We start from the raw sequence: 14325 nt of genomic DNA, 5'->3' as shown, positions 1-14325 counted from the left end.
ACAGAAAAACACAGAATTGTTGACATTTTTGCAGATTTATTAAAAAAGAAAAACTGAAATATCACATGGTCCTAAGTGTTCAGACCCTTTGCTCAGTATTTAGTAGAAGCACCCTTTTGATCTAATACAGCCATGGGTCTTTTTGGGAAAGATGCAACAAGTTTTTCACACCTGGATTTGGGGATCCTCTGCCATTCCTCCTTGCAGATCCTCTCCAGTTCTGTCAGGTTGGATGGTAAACGTTGGTGGACAGCCATTTTTAGGTCTCTCCAGAGATGCTCAATTGGGTTTAAGTCAGGGCTCCGGCTGGGCCATTCAAGAACAGTCACAGAGTTGTTGTGAAGCCACTCCTTCGTTATTTTAGCTGTGTGCTTAGGGTCACTGTCTTGTTGGAAGGTAAACCTTCGGCCCAGTCTAAGGTCCTGAGCACTCTGGAGAAGGTTTTCGTCCAGGATATCCCTGTACTTGGCCGCATTCATCTTTCCCTTGATTGCAACCAGTCGTCCTGTCCCTGCAGCTGAAAAACACCCCCACAGCATGATGCTGCCACCACCATGCTTCACTGTTGGGACTGTATTGGACAGGTGATGAGCAGTGCACTGCTTAGAATTAAGGCCAAAAAGTTCTATCTTGGTCTCATCAGACCAGAGAATCTTATTTCTCACCATCTTAGAGTCCTTCAGGTGTTTTTTAACAAACTCCATGTGGGCTTTCATGTGTCTTGCACTGAGGAGAGGCTTCCGTCGGGCCACTCTGCCATAAAGCCCCGACTGGTGGAGGGCTGCAGTGATGGTTGACTTTCTACAACTTTCTCCCATCTCCCGACTGCATCTCTTGAGCTCAGCCACAGTGATCTTTGGGTTCTTCTTTACCTCTCTCACCAAGGCTCTTCTCCCCCCGATAGCTCAGTTTGGCCAGATGGACAGCTCTAGGAAGGGTTCTGGTCGTCCCAAACGTCTTCCATTTAAGGATTATGGAGGCCACTGTGCTCTTAGGAACCTTAAGTGCAGCAGAAATTTTTTTGTAACCTTGGCCAGATCTGTGCCTTGCCACAGTTCTGTCTCTGAGCTCTTCAGGCAGTTCCTTTGACCTCATGATTCTCATTTGCTCTGACATGCACTGTGAGCTGTAAGGTCTTACATAGACAGATGTGTGGCTTTCCTAATCAAGTCCAACCAGTATAATCAAACACAGCTGGACTCAAATGAAGGTGTAGAACCATCTCAAGGATGATCAGAAGAAATGGACAGCACCTGAGTTAAATATATGAGTGTCACAGCAAAGGGTCTGAACACTTAGGGCCATGTGATATTTCAGTTTTTCTTTTTTAATAAATCTGCAAAAATGTCAACAATTCTGTGTTTTTCTGTCAATATGGGGTGCTGTGTGTACATTAATGAGGAAAAAAAAATGAACTTAAATAATTTGAGCAAATGGCTGCAATATAACAAAGAGTGAAAAATTTAAGGGGGTCTGAAAACTTTCCATACCCACTGTATATATATATATATATATATATATATATATATATATTTTTTTTTTTTTTAAACTGTTTTTATAGTATTTTTGATCAAATAAATGACCGTAAGACATTCAGAAACAGAAAAAAATATATCACATTCTCAACAATCAACAAGATGTATTTTCCAGTCACTTTCTATTTTGACCCAGAGTCGCTTTCTATTTTCCCCACCACTCTGAGATTTCCCAGGACTCATTTAAACATCAAAAGCTGTATTTTAAACATCAAAAACATTCTAATTTGCTGCAGTTCTGTCACTATGTGTTACTTTTCGCATTGCATCTAGTGGAAAAACCACAACAAGGTCACTGTAAACGTTACATATGCTCACATGTAAGCGGCCAGCAAATATGCAATGCGATGATGTGCATCTTAATTTCAGAAGTGCTGAAAGCAGTTTATTTGAACTAATGAAAATGAAAGTTCTCCAGAGGTTTGAATTTAATTATGTGAAACTGGATACGGGCTCAGCTGAGCTTGACTGTCTGCCTCTGTTTGATCAGAAACATTTCTGACACCTTCAAAGAATCTGCTTACAGTCTGCTGAACCAGAGACGATTGATTCAGCAAAATATTAACATTAGGGCATAGAGAAATGTACATAAAAAGTCCAGATTTCCAGCATTTAATAAACAGCAATAACCTTTATAGAGCCATCTGTTCAAACAGTGCTGCACCTGCAAATAGAGACACAGCGCTATGGATACAATAAAAGAGCACATTTGGACATGCAGAAAAGACAGCGTTCTCAATTACTATTCTCTCAATTTACATAAACACACACATAGTCTCCAAGTGCAAGACGTTAAATCATCCAAAAAGGAAAACTGTATTGCATTTATGTAGGAAATTTCATTTACTCAGTCATGTTGTTTTAAATTTGTATAACATTTTCTTCAAGCTATCGCACTGTATGACTTCAAAGAATAGTTCTTTATCAGCACAAATGAAACAGATGAGAAATTTAAAAGCACTTCATCACTTGCTCGCATTTGGATCCTCTGCAGTGAATAGGTGCCGTCAGAATGAGAGTTCAAACAGCTGATAAAAACGTTTCAATAATCCAGAGGCTCCAGTCCATTAATTAAACAGCTGTTTGTGGCTAAAATACAAGTCCTTTATCCATAATATTGCTTTCTCTGTTGAAAAAGTTGTCTTGTCTGAATTAGGAGGAAAATGCAGTTGAGGCCAAAAGTTTACATAAACCTTGCAGAATCTGCAAAATGTTCATGATTTTATTAAAATAAGAGGGATCATACAAATGCATGTTATTTTTTATGATACTCCACATAAAAACATTTACATATAGTCCACGAGAGAAAATAATAGCTGAATTTATAAAAATTACCCCGTTTAAAAGTTTGCAAATGTTTTATTCTTAATACTGTGTTGTTACCTGAATGACCCACATCTGTTTTTTTTTTTTTTCAGTTAGTTAGTTTCATGAGTCCCTTGTTTGTCCTGAACAGTTAAACTGTCTGCTGTTCTTCAGAAAAATCTTCGGTTTTTCTGCATTTTTGTGTATTTCAACCCTTTTCAACAATGACTGTATGATTTTGACATTCATCTTTTGACACTGAGTACAACTGAGGGACTCATATGGAACTATTACAGAAGGTCACTGATGCTCTAGAAGGAAACACAATGCATTAAGAGTCGAGGGGTGAAAACTTTTGAACAGAATGTGTACATTTTTCTTTTTTCTCCTAAGTGTCATATTTTTTCATTTAGTACTGCCCTTCAGAAGGTACAGAAGATACTTACATGTTTCCAGGTGGACAAAATAAGTAAAATTTTGCCTAATCTTCAAATTCAAAAAGTTTTCACCCTGGCTCTTAATGCATCGTTTTTCCTTCTGAAGCATCAGTGAGCATTTGAACCTTCTGTAATAGTTGCATATGAGTCCCTCAGTGTGAAAAGATATATCTCAAAATCATACAGTCGTCGCTGCAAAGGGTTCAAATACACAAAAATGCTGAAAAACCAAAGAATTTGTGGGACCGGAAGGATTTTTCTGAAGAACAGCAGACAGTTTAACTGTTCAGGACAAACAAAGGACTCATGAACAACTATCACTAAACAAAAAAACAGCTGTGGATTTTGAACGGTGTCATTTTTATAAATTCAGCTATTATTTTCTCTTGTGGACTAAATGTAAACGCCTTTTATGTGATATATCTTATTCAGTTCAGCACTAAATAAAAAATAACATGCATTTTATATGATCACTCTTATTTTGGTGAAATAATGAACATTTTGCAGATCCTGCAAGGTGTATGTAAACTTTTGACCTTAACTGTACAGATCAAGCATTGTTTACAAGTGAAAACATTTTTAAACTAAAATGATTTTAAAGCGAGAGGACAACAGAGTATAGACTTTCTCACTGGAGGAAATATTATTATGGACTTATTTTTTCAAGTTTTAAAGTTAAATTCACTGCAAAGGATCTGTTTGCGTGCAAGTGATGTAATGCTAAATTTCATCTGTTCTTATGAAGAAACTCATCTTCATCTTGGTGAGTTCATTTGTGGGTGCACTGTTCCTTTATTCCTTTCAAAGTAAAGTCCTTTAAGCGTAAAATACAAATTGTAAAAAAAGGATCGTTAAGTTGGCGAAATGTTGGTCATGCTTCACGTGAGAGATGTGCTGACACGTTTGACTAGAACTGCTGCAGTCATCACCAGCATGGGTGACCAGCAGAGAGAAAAACTAGAGGAATGAGATGGAGAAATGAGCCAACCTTACTGCCCGACCCTATTGGTGATATACTACGTTACCCACGATTCCAATTGGGGTGGTGGAGGTGTGCTCCTCATTTGCTTTAAACATGACACCACCCATTATTTACAGACTGTTCCTGCAGAAATGCACAAACTGTGTTGAAGCCTCACACACTGGTTCCAATGAATTAAATCTCACACAAACATAGCACACATGTAAGCATTTTCCATGGGCCATTTCCTAGGCAATGATGATTATCTGGGCCTTGTCATATTAGTAGGTAATCTCTCTGCGTTTGTCCATCCCAATCTATTTTCTGGCATATCTGACCAGAATCATTTTTTTCTTTTGTCCTTGCTTAATAAAAAAAGTCCTTGATAGCAACACAATTATAACATCATAGAAAGTCAATGACTTTAATGTGTCATTTCACACTTTCTTCATATAGCAAAGTACATGTTTATTTACTACATCGTGGATGAGTCTGCAGTTTTGGACACAGTAGATGCATCAATGGCTAGAATGCCTTTGTTGCTAATGCTTTCTCATGCACAAGATGTCATGATAGACATGAGCAGAGGGAAAAGGATTTTCGGTCCTCTCTTTCCACACTGATAGCTACTCCGGCATCGCCCTGATGCTTAGCTACATCACTAACAACCGATGTATATACAACCGGATATCGACTACACTGTCTGAACAGATTAGATTTTATCACTTGCAAAACAACAGTGCAGAATGTCAGTCCTAAATATTGGAAAACCAAACCAACGAATCCTACACAAGTCCATTTAGTCACAGATAGAATGTAATAAATCGTCATAATTGGACCTGATTAAATTCCATCTGACATTTATTAATCAACAAGCTGCTGTACCTTTAAGACATCTACATCCACATGCTTAGTTTACTGTTGTCATGTAAACATGTAAACAGTTAGTCTACTCTAACCTGTTTGTTTTAAAAGAAAATCTTGTTTTTCATGCCATAACCCCTATTAAGCCACCTTTGTCCACACAAGCACACACAGGCGCCCTGTCATTTACGACACTCAAGCAATGAAGACCTCTCATCACTCCTCCAGCCTCATCCTCGCGCCGCACCAGCGCGTTAGCACTGACCTTAACTGCAGTTCAGCCCTTTCTCTTCTCTGTGTAGTGTGACGGCAACACATTCCTTTCCACCAATAAGCTGACTTAGAAGTTTCTGATGGCTTCGTTTTAGCCTCCTCAATTCCCTACTCCTTTCTAGCTGTCAAAAAATATTGTTAACCCTGCTTCCCCTGACAGAATCAACAGAATGGGAGTGTAAGCCTGCTAAGTCTTCTCAACATTAAGGCAGAAACATGAAATAGAGCTAAAATAAATAGTTAAAGGAGTCTTGGTCACTTTTGGTCTCTATTCCAACCTGAGTTAAACCTCTGAACAACTACGTTCACTAACACAATAGCATTTTCCTCAGGTCTCCAGACCAGCAGGCGGCACTGATCAGCATCAAAAACATCACATTAGCTTGTTTTTTTTTAAGACAACATTAAGATTTTCACATGAAGCACAATCAAACGGCTGCTCCTGAAATCACATGCTTTTCTACCATATAGTAGATGTAAAACAGTATGTGATATATACAGTATATTTTCCAGTTTACAAAAACATTTTGAGTTTCAAATACTAAAAAGTGCTATTTTCTTGAAATGACATAAAAACCCTTGTCAGACCAAATGTTGTCGCAATTACATAGTTGTCTGAACAAAGAATTTTATATTGTTGAAATGTTAAGGCTTTGTGAGTTCCCAGCATGCATTGCAACATGAATAAATTATGCAATTACCACGATAGGATTATTGTTTTGCTGTTTGCTGACTTAATTTAAACTTTGTGCTGTTGTTTTGTCATTATTGTTAGTTATTTGTTGCACTGTGATGTAAACAGCTCATCTTTTTTAACATTTGTTGATTGCAACTGTTCTTGTATGTTCAACCGCTTATATCCGTTTGCTGGAAATCTTAGTCTTGTAAGATATTTTACAAACAAAGACAATGTTGTTTACGTATTAGACTAAGTTATCCATCAAAGTTTCTATAACAATTCACTGTTTGTCACTTGTAAATAAAAAAAATGATACATAAAAAAATACATTAATTTAATGACTGTTGTTTCAGTTGCTGTGAAAAGACCTTTTCTACTAGCAAAATAAGACAATCAGCATTGCATGAACAAACAAATTTATGTTGGCTAAACAAAGTATCTTTACTGAGAAAACTTAAAAACTAGTCTAACTGCATCAAGTTGCCTTACTTTTTTAAGTTTTCTCAACTATTTATTTTTAACAGTGTATGTCTGAACTCAAAGTATTCATAAATTAGTAAGAAGTACCTGGAAGAGCAACTGCTTCCAGCAAGATCCTAAAGCGCAAATCGGATGGACACCTGTCACAAATTACTTATTTGAAATAAGTACCTACTTAGAGAGTATGCAATTTTAGGTCCCTATGAAATCCAATTTTGGTTTTTTTTGGTTTGTTTTTTTCTGGATTCCATTTTTCTTTTATTTTTTATTTTTTCCATTTTTCTTTTTCTGGACTTCATTCAGGATGTTAACATCCACGTTTGTGGTATTCATTCACACAGATGCTCACAGAACATACAGAGCATTCATGATTAATTAATATTCCATGGCCCATAGCCCATATCGTGATCTAAGTGAACTTACCTATTGATTTATTCATCCAAAATTTGGCAAATTCCGTAACATTCCATTTTTACCACTGGATTCCGAGTTTTCCGTATCATGAAATCATACTGGCCCTTTTACAGTTTTAAACACAGCCATGTCAGTTTTAAAACACAGGCCAACAAGTAAATCTACATATTTAGATATGGACAAGCCCTACAGTAGATGTCATATAGTGCTCTAGAAAAACCATAACAATGCAGTCTTCCTCCAGAGATTGTGAAAATGCCTTTTGCTCAGCCACACTTTAAGACATTAGTGTATTATGAAAGAGTCAGAGCTAAGAATACCTCTTTTGAAGTGCTGGAGGTCTCTGAAGCGCTTGTATATGTGTGCTTGAGTTCCGCTGCGCATGAATATGTAAAGCTCTCAAGAGATACATACGATCTTGACACCTTTCATTGTACCAGTGACCAGCTGGTTGGCAGCTTTTAGCCCATAGTTGTTGCTCGCTCCTCAGGAGGCCTTAAAGAAACAGGCCCAGCGCAGCGCAACGTTCGGGCTTTGATCACGGCAGCCATTACGGCCCTCGCGGGGCTAATTGGTGAACCGGACTAGGGCTGACTTCTGAGCGCAGCTCCTGCAAGTGGAATAGGTCTTGTGGGATGCAATCATGAGCTGTGTCAGCAAGCTTTCATCAGCTTTAAAGTGGGGAACATGCACACATTTACTTGTAACCTTGACATTTAAAGAGACATGTAAAGATACACAGTATGAAGGATTTACAGACAAAAAGGAGGTCGGTAGATTTCATAACACAGAAGAAATAAACTTTTTAGCCAAAGTAACATTTGACGAGATCAGCTGTCAAAACAGTGAAGCAACAGTTAAACATAACCTCCTATTTTTCCTATTCAGCTTGAAAGTCAACACGGTCAGTCAGTTTGTTTGGGCAGTTAATGTTTTAATTAATCTTTTAAAATTGTATTTATATCGAGTGTCATTTATATTATGTTATTTACAGGGTTCCCATGGCTACAAGAAATGAAAGTGTTTTCAAGTCCTCTAAAAAGTCATGAAAAATTAATAAGATCGTTTTTTTTAGTAAATATGCAGTTTTGTAGTTATGCTCTGCTCTGAAAAGTGGCTTTATATTGATTATGACTGCAAGTCATAGCGATATCAGATTTGAGTCTTCTTTTCAATTAACTGGCTGAAATTATTCACAAATTGATGCGATTCATTAGCAGCTGTGTCTGAATTTGAATCATTTGTTAATTTAATAATATTAAATAATCACAAAATGAAAAATAAATAAAATGTTGAAATTTATTGGTTCAAATGTGTGGGAACCCATATTGAAGACAATAATTATATAGATCTCAACTACATAAAACAGCAGGTAAGTTTGCATTATTTATAAGTGACAGACAGCTATCAGCAGGGGTTATGTGGTGGGATGTGATCTTCTACCATGGGCTAGCTAACTACCTACTTCAAAAGTGTAGCTTGACTGTAGTTTGACTACTTGAAATAGCTCGGGAAGCGAAAGTTTCAAAGTGTCTTCTTCAAAACTGCTTGTATGAGTGAAACATTCATGGCTATGTATATGAGGCAGAAATAATGAGGCATCGCCTCGGTGATAGATAACTCAAACTCGGGGCAGAAGTTTTCTTATTCTTTTACTCTCTCTGTGCATATCGGCTCAATCTGTCCATCTCTCTCGCTGAATATCTCTCCCATCTACAGTGGGAGAAACTAGGCCATCAATCACCAGAGGGAAGGTATTCACAGAACATTCTGCTATTTCCACAAACATTTATGCAAATTTATGCACGCTTTATCACTATACTAAAAGTAAATACTTAAATAACACTGATACATCCATCATTATCATTTGCACAGTCTAACAAGTGACAGTTTGATTGTGTGTAAATGTCAAACTAAACCATCCTGACATCTTAACACATTTACGTTCTTGTGAAAAAAAAAGAAAAGAAAATTCACAAAGGGTTACCAGGCCACAATTACAATCACATTCAGTGTGATTACACAATTAGTAAGATGCACTTGTTACCACCACTGCCACTTCTTTCTACTCGTTCTCATCTGTATGTTTGACACTGTGTTTAAATTAATTAAAATGTGTATATACAGTAGAGTAAAAAAAGCAGTAGAGAAAATGGATCTATTTATCAGAGATTTCTTAATTTATATATAATGTGTGTGTGTGTGTGCGCATCTATGTATATAAATACTATTATTTATACTGTTATTTATATATATATATATATATATATATATATATAGTATTCAAATGTTTAATTTAGTGGTTGAATTCTTAATTAAGTCAGCTTCTGTTGTTTTTAATGTGCTAATTATATATGAGTATTTATTAAGTACATATTAAATATACAAGTTTAAAAAAGTTGGAATAATTTTACATAATATAAGTTATAATATTTATACGTTTACATATTTTTAAAATATTTTTTTACATACATTTTATATATACACAATATACACACTGCCATTCAAAAGTCAAAAGTTTGGGATCAGTCAGACATGGAATGTCTTTTAAAAGGTCTCTTATGCTTATCAAAGCTGCATTTATTTGATCAAAAATACAGGAAAAGAAACTTTAAAATTGCTAGATATTATTACAATATAATGTAATGGTTTCTATTTTAATACACTTTAAAATATAATTTATCCCTGTGATGCAAAGCTGAATTTTCATCAGCCATTACTCCAGTCTTACGTTTCACATGATCCTTCAGAAATCATTCAAAGCTGATTTATTTTTTACAATTATGATACTTTGTGATAATTGTGATACTTTTTTCAGTATTCTTTGATGAATAAAAGATTAAAAACAGCATTTATTCAAAACAGAAATCTTTTCTAACAAGTTTTGCTATCACTTTTTATTAATTTAACACATCCTTGCTGAATAAAAGTTTTTTTTTTTGTCAAAAAAGAAAGAATAAAAATTGACTGATCCAAACTTTTATACGGTAGTGTATATTGTTAGAAAATATTTCTATTTTAAATAAATGCTGCTTTTTTAAAAACTTTTTATTCATTAAAAAATCCTGAAAAAAGTATCACACATCCCAAAAATATTAAGCAGCGTAACTTTCATAGCACTGATTATAAATCAGCATATTAAAATGATTTCTGAAGGATCACGTGACACTGAATACTGGAGTAATGATGCTGAAAATTCAGCTTTGAACACAGGTGTAAAATAGATTTTAATGTATATTAAAATAGAAAAAACATTATTTTACACCTTAATAATATTAATACAGCCTTGATGAACATAAGAAACGTCCTAGTATATATGGAAGCAAAAACAACAATATACCTGTTTTATGAAACTGATAAGCGAAACAAAATTTAAATTAAAAATTAAAAATATATATGTACAATTTTAAAAATATTAAATTTTACATTATTACATTAGAATAATTATAATTATATGTGCATATAATTTTCTTTACATATTATAAAATCAATGTAACTGTACTGAAGTGCTGAAATTCAACTATATATTTCAGAATTTAAGAACTACACAACAACATACCAGTTTTATGAAACTGATAAACAAAAAAATTAAAGATTATAAGTCATAAGGAGTGAATTTGAAGGGGGTGAAAGAAACGAGGGTGGAAAAAAAAAAGATAGCATGGTTGGCAGGCAGTGCAGGAGGGCTCACAGGATGGAGAGGTGACATCTGGAGGGTGTCATAATTATAGAAGGGAGCCAGGCTGAGGGAAAAGGGACACTTCACAGTTGGCTCTGACACACAAGCCTCACTGCATAAACACCAGCGCAGAATTAAGTCAGGCCCTCTCCAGCAGGCCACCTGGGTTGTTAATCATTCACACCAAGGCTATTTGGATTATTTCAGACTTTCATTTGCAGCTGAGATTTTTTTTTTTTACTTAGAATGAGGTTTGGTGTGGATATAGTAACAAGTCTGCCCATCTATCTATCTAGGAGGAAATATGATCAGGAGTTAACTGTGTCTGAGTCTGTGGGATCCACCTGATGAGTCAGATGCTTAAACCAATTATCCTGATAGCCAGGTGGGTGTGGATACAGTCATCCTGACCCACACACACTCTCACTCACACACTCGCTAATTCACTTTATCAGGGTAATAATAAAGGAGCAGCTCATTTTCTCAACGTTAACAGATTTTTTAATTTTATCTCGGTGTTATTTGCAGCAACACGTATAAGTGTGCTATGGGTAAGAGTGTAAATATTGTTAGTATCTCACTTAGATTGTTTTCTTGAATTCTGTAATAAACAAACTGCAATTTAAAATTTTTTATAAACCAAGAAGTGTTTGAGAAATTTGTTTGCTATTCTGTTATTTGTGCAGATATTACACACTTCACCTTTACACATATTACAAGCTGAGAATAAAAAAGCGAGAGTGAAGAATAAAATGGGTTGAGACAAAGAAGCCCTTACAAAATCTCCAAATTCAGGGGATTGAACAAAGAAAATCACAAACACAGAAAAGAGATGAAAAGATAAACATTTTAGAGAAAGGACAAATGAAATATCACAAAAGCTGAGGTGTTAGAAAAAAGATAGACTCACTGAACGCAAACAGAAGATACAACAAAGAAGGTTAAAGAAAAAGCAGTAGCTAAAAGAGGGATCTTACAAGGTATTTTATACATATTAAGCCTAGTTCTTGAATGATGAGATTTTGAAATGATTCAACAGTGTAATCTACTCCATAATTAGGCTTAAAAGCAATTGAATTAGTAATATGATATGACCATTAACTAATCAGATCTATCAAGATTTGCTGAGAAAAGCTCTTATATTAAGATCATTCAAAAGCCATTACCTTATTGTCTCACTACAAAAGGCTTTATTTCTATATCATTAGCCGGGTTTCCATCCAAAGTTGTAAATTTAACTTATGCGCAAACATTGGAATATCGCATAAAACATTTGCGAATAAGCACAGGTTTCATCCAACAAGTCAAAGAGAACAAATTTGTCATCTCCTGATAAACTGACACTATATATTACTAAGAAAAGGAGCCACTGAATATAGTAATTTTCATATATAATAAATTACTTGCGTCTCAGAGCGAGCAGACGAAACACAATAAATGGGACAATTTCTTTTAGAGGTGGATGCCTGCTGTTTGGGAACGCAGTCGTGTAAGAGTTCTGGGAGGCAATTACACAGAAACACTTTGACGACAGACTTTGCTCAGGGATTTCAGAATGACCATAACATTTCAGATGCTGTGGAACGAGATCGGTTCACTGGTTAGACGGGTTTTGCTGTCCCATAGCGCGAAGTCACATGACTTTTTTGACGCTTGGAGGAATTAATTTGGCAAATGCGTTTCCATCTCCCATTATTTGCATTAATCCTTTTTTGCACAAGTCAAAACCACCTCAAGTGAGCGTAACAACTTCTTTGCGAATTAAGGGATTTTTATTCGAAATGTGGCGTTTCCATCACTCGTTTCTGATGCAATATTTCAAAATGCGCATAAAAACAGGGTGATGGAAACATAGCTATTGAACATATTCACTGGCCTACAATATAAGAACATCTATTTTGCACTCATTTTCATTATTAATTGCTGTATTAAAGAGAACATATAATAAAAATCTGACTTTTTACATGATAAAATCGGATCCTGGTGCATCTACCGATCCAGAAAATGTGAAAAAAGACACATCAGTAACTTTGTTTAAATAAGTCTTTCTCTGCAAGCATGCGAAAAAATAAACCTCTTAGATTTTGCTCCCCCGGTGATGTGGGAAGGTGATCTTATTATAATATTCTTGCCCCGTAACCTGCACGTTTCCACATACGGCACCGTCATTTTGTTTTCGCAAGCGGCAACGGTGTACCAGCTCTAGCGCCACGGGAAATGTTCAAGCAAAGCATGCTAACTGTTCTGTCGTTGGCTGCAAAGACGAGCACAGAACACAATCAGGGTTGCCAGGTTTTCACAGCAAAACCCGCTCGGTTGCTACTCAAAACTAGCCCAATCGCATTTTGGATGGAGTCCCCTGGTAAAAATAGCGATACGAGTTTCCTTGGTAAAACTGGCATTCCAGGGGCTAAATATCACATTATTGGGGTCGCTTCAACCTGCGGACATAAAAAATAACCCATGGCAACAATGTTAAAGTAGCCCAAACTGACTTGGCAACACTGATTTAGAGTCCCAGCATCAGAGGAGACAAGCGAGAAGTTGATTTATTGATTTATTTACTGTATATTATGCTGCTGCTACACAGATCTAATATAAACATGCAATTTACTTCCTAGCTGTTTACATTCACAGACATAACTGACTGTTTTTTTTTTTGTAACTCATGGGTTTTTAACATAAACTTGTGTGTATTTGACAGTTTAAGCGCAATAAGACATGAAAAAGAACTTAGTTCATGACTTGTCCGTGTGACAGCCACTTTCTGTGCGTGTGCTTCAAATGTGTGCGCTCAGAAAACCATACATGACCCTGGACCACAAAACCTGTCATGGGTATATTTGTAAAAATAGCCAAAAATACATTGTATGGGTTAAAATGATCCATTTTTCTTTTATGCCAAAAATCATTAGTATATTAATGTAAATTTTCTACCGTAAATATATCAAAAAATCATTTTTGATTAGTAATATGCATTGCTAAGAACTTCATTTGGACAACTATAAAGGCGATTTTCTCAATATTTCGATTTTTTCAAATCTAATAGTTGTATCTCTGCCACATATTGTCATATCCTAACAAACCATACATCAATGGAAAGCTTATTTATTCACCTTTCGGATTATGTATAAATCTCAGTTTCAAAAAGTGGACCTTTATGACTGGTTTTGTGGTCCAGGGTCACATATATCAGAAGTTTAAACTGATATGGCTTTAAAACGCATGATTTCAGTGTGATAGACATGATAATCAAAACCAAACAAATGTTTTTTAGCAGAGTATCTGACTTAGAAGCTGTAAAGGCACAGCCTTATTCTTGAAAAGGGGGCGGGGAGCAGCAGCTCATTTGCATTTAAAAAACATACAGCGTTTTTCTGCTTACAATCAAAATAGGCATTTTCAAAATGTAAATGATATGTGGAGTATTTTGAGATAAAACTTCACAGACACATTCTGGGGACACCTGAGACTTATACGTATTGTAAAAAGGGAATAATAGGCCTCCTTTACACTGACAGGCCAAATTCAAACAGTACTTCTTCAGTAGACCTTTGAATGTTATGACCTTCCAGTTCACATTACAATAACTCAACACTTAATGGCAAGCAATTCAAACAATAGAAGGTCAGATAAACCAAGGATAGTGGAGAAGGTGGAAGAAGAGCTGGAAAATAGCATAACATATTTCTAAACAG

At 35.7% G+C, this 14325-nt stretch overlaps 1 protein-coding gene across 2 annotated transcripts in view; it reads right to left on the bottom strand.

Annotated features, from left to right (window-relative positions):
• Positions 1-14325, bottom strand: part of unc5da (unc-5 netrin receptor Da) — a 245101-nt gene that overhangs the window by 119373 nt on the left and 111403 nt on the right. The gene's annotated exons all lie outside the window — the stretch shown is intronic.

The sequence above is a fragment of the Labeo rohita genome, chromosome 21 (assembly GCF_022985175.1).
Source record: "Labeo rohita strain BAU-BD-2019 chromosome 21, IGBB_LRoh.1.0, whole genome shotgun sequence".
NCBI lineage: Eukaryota > Metazoa > Chordata > Actinopteri > Cypriniformes > Cyprinidae > Labeo > Labeo rohita.
This window is presented reverse-complemented; position numbering and strand designations above follow the sequence as displayed.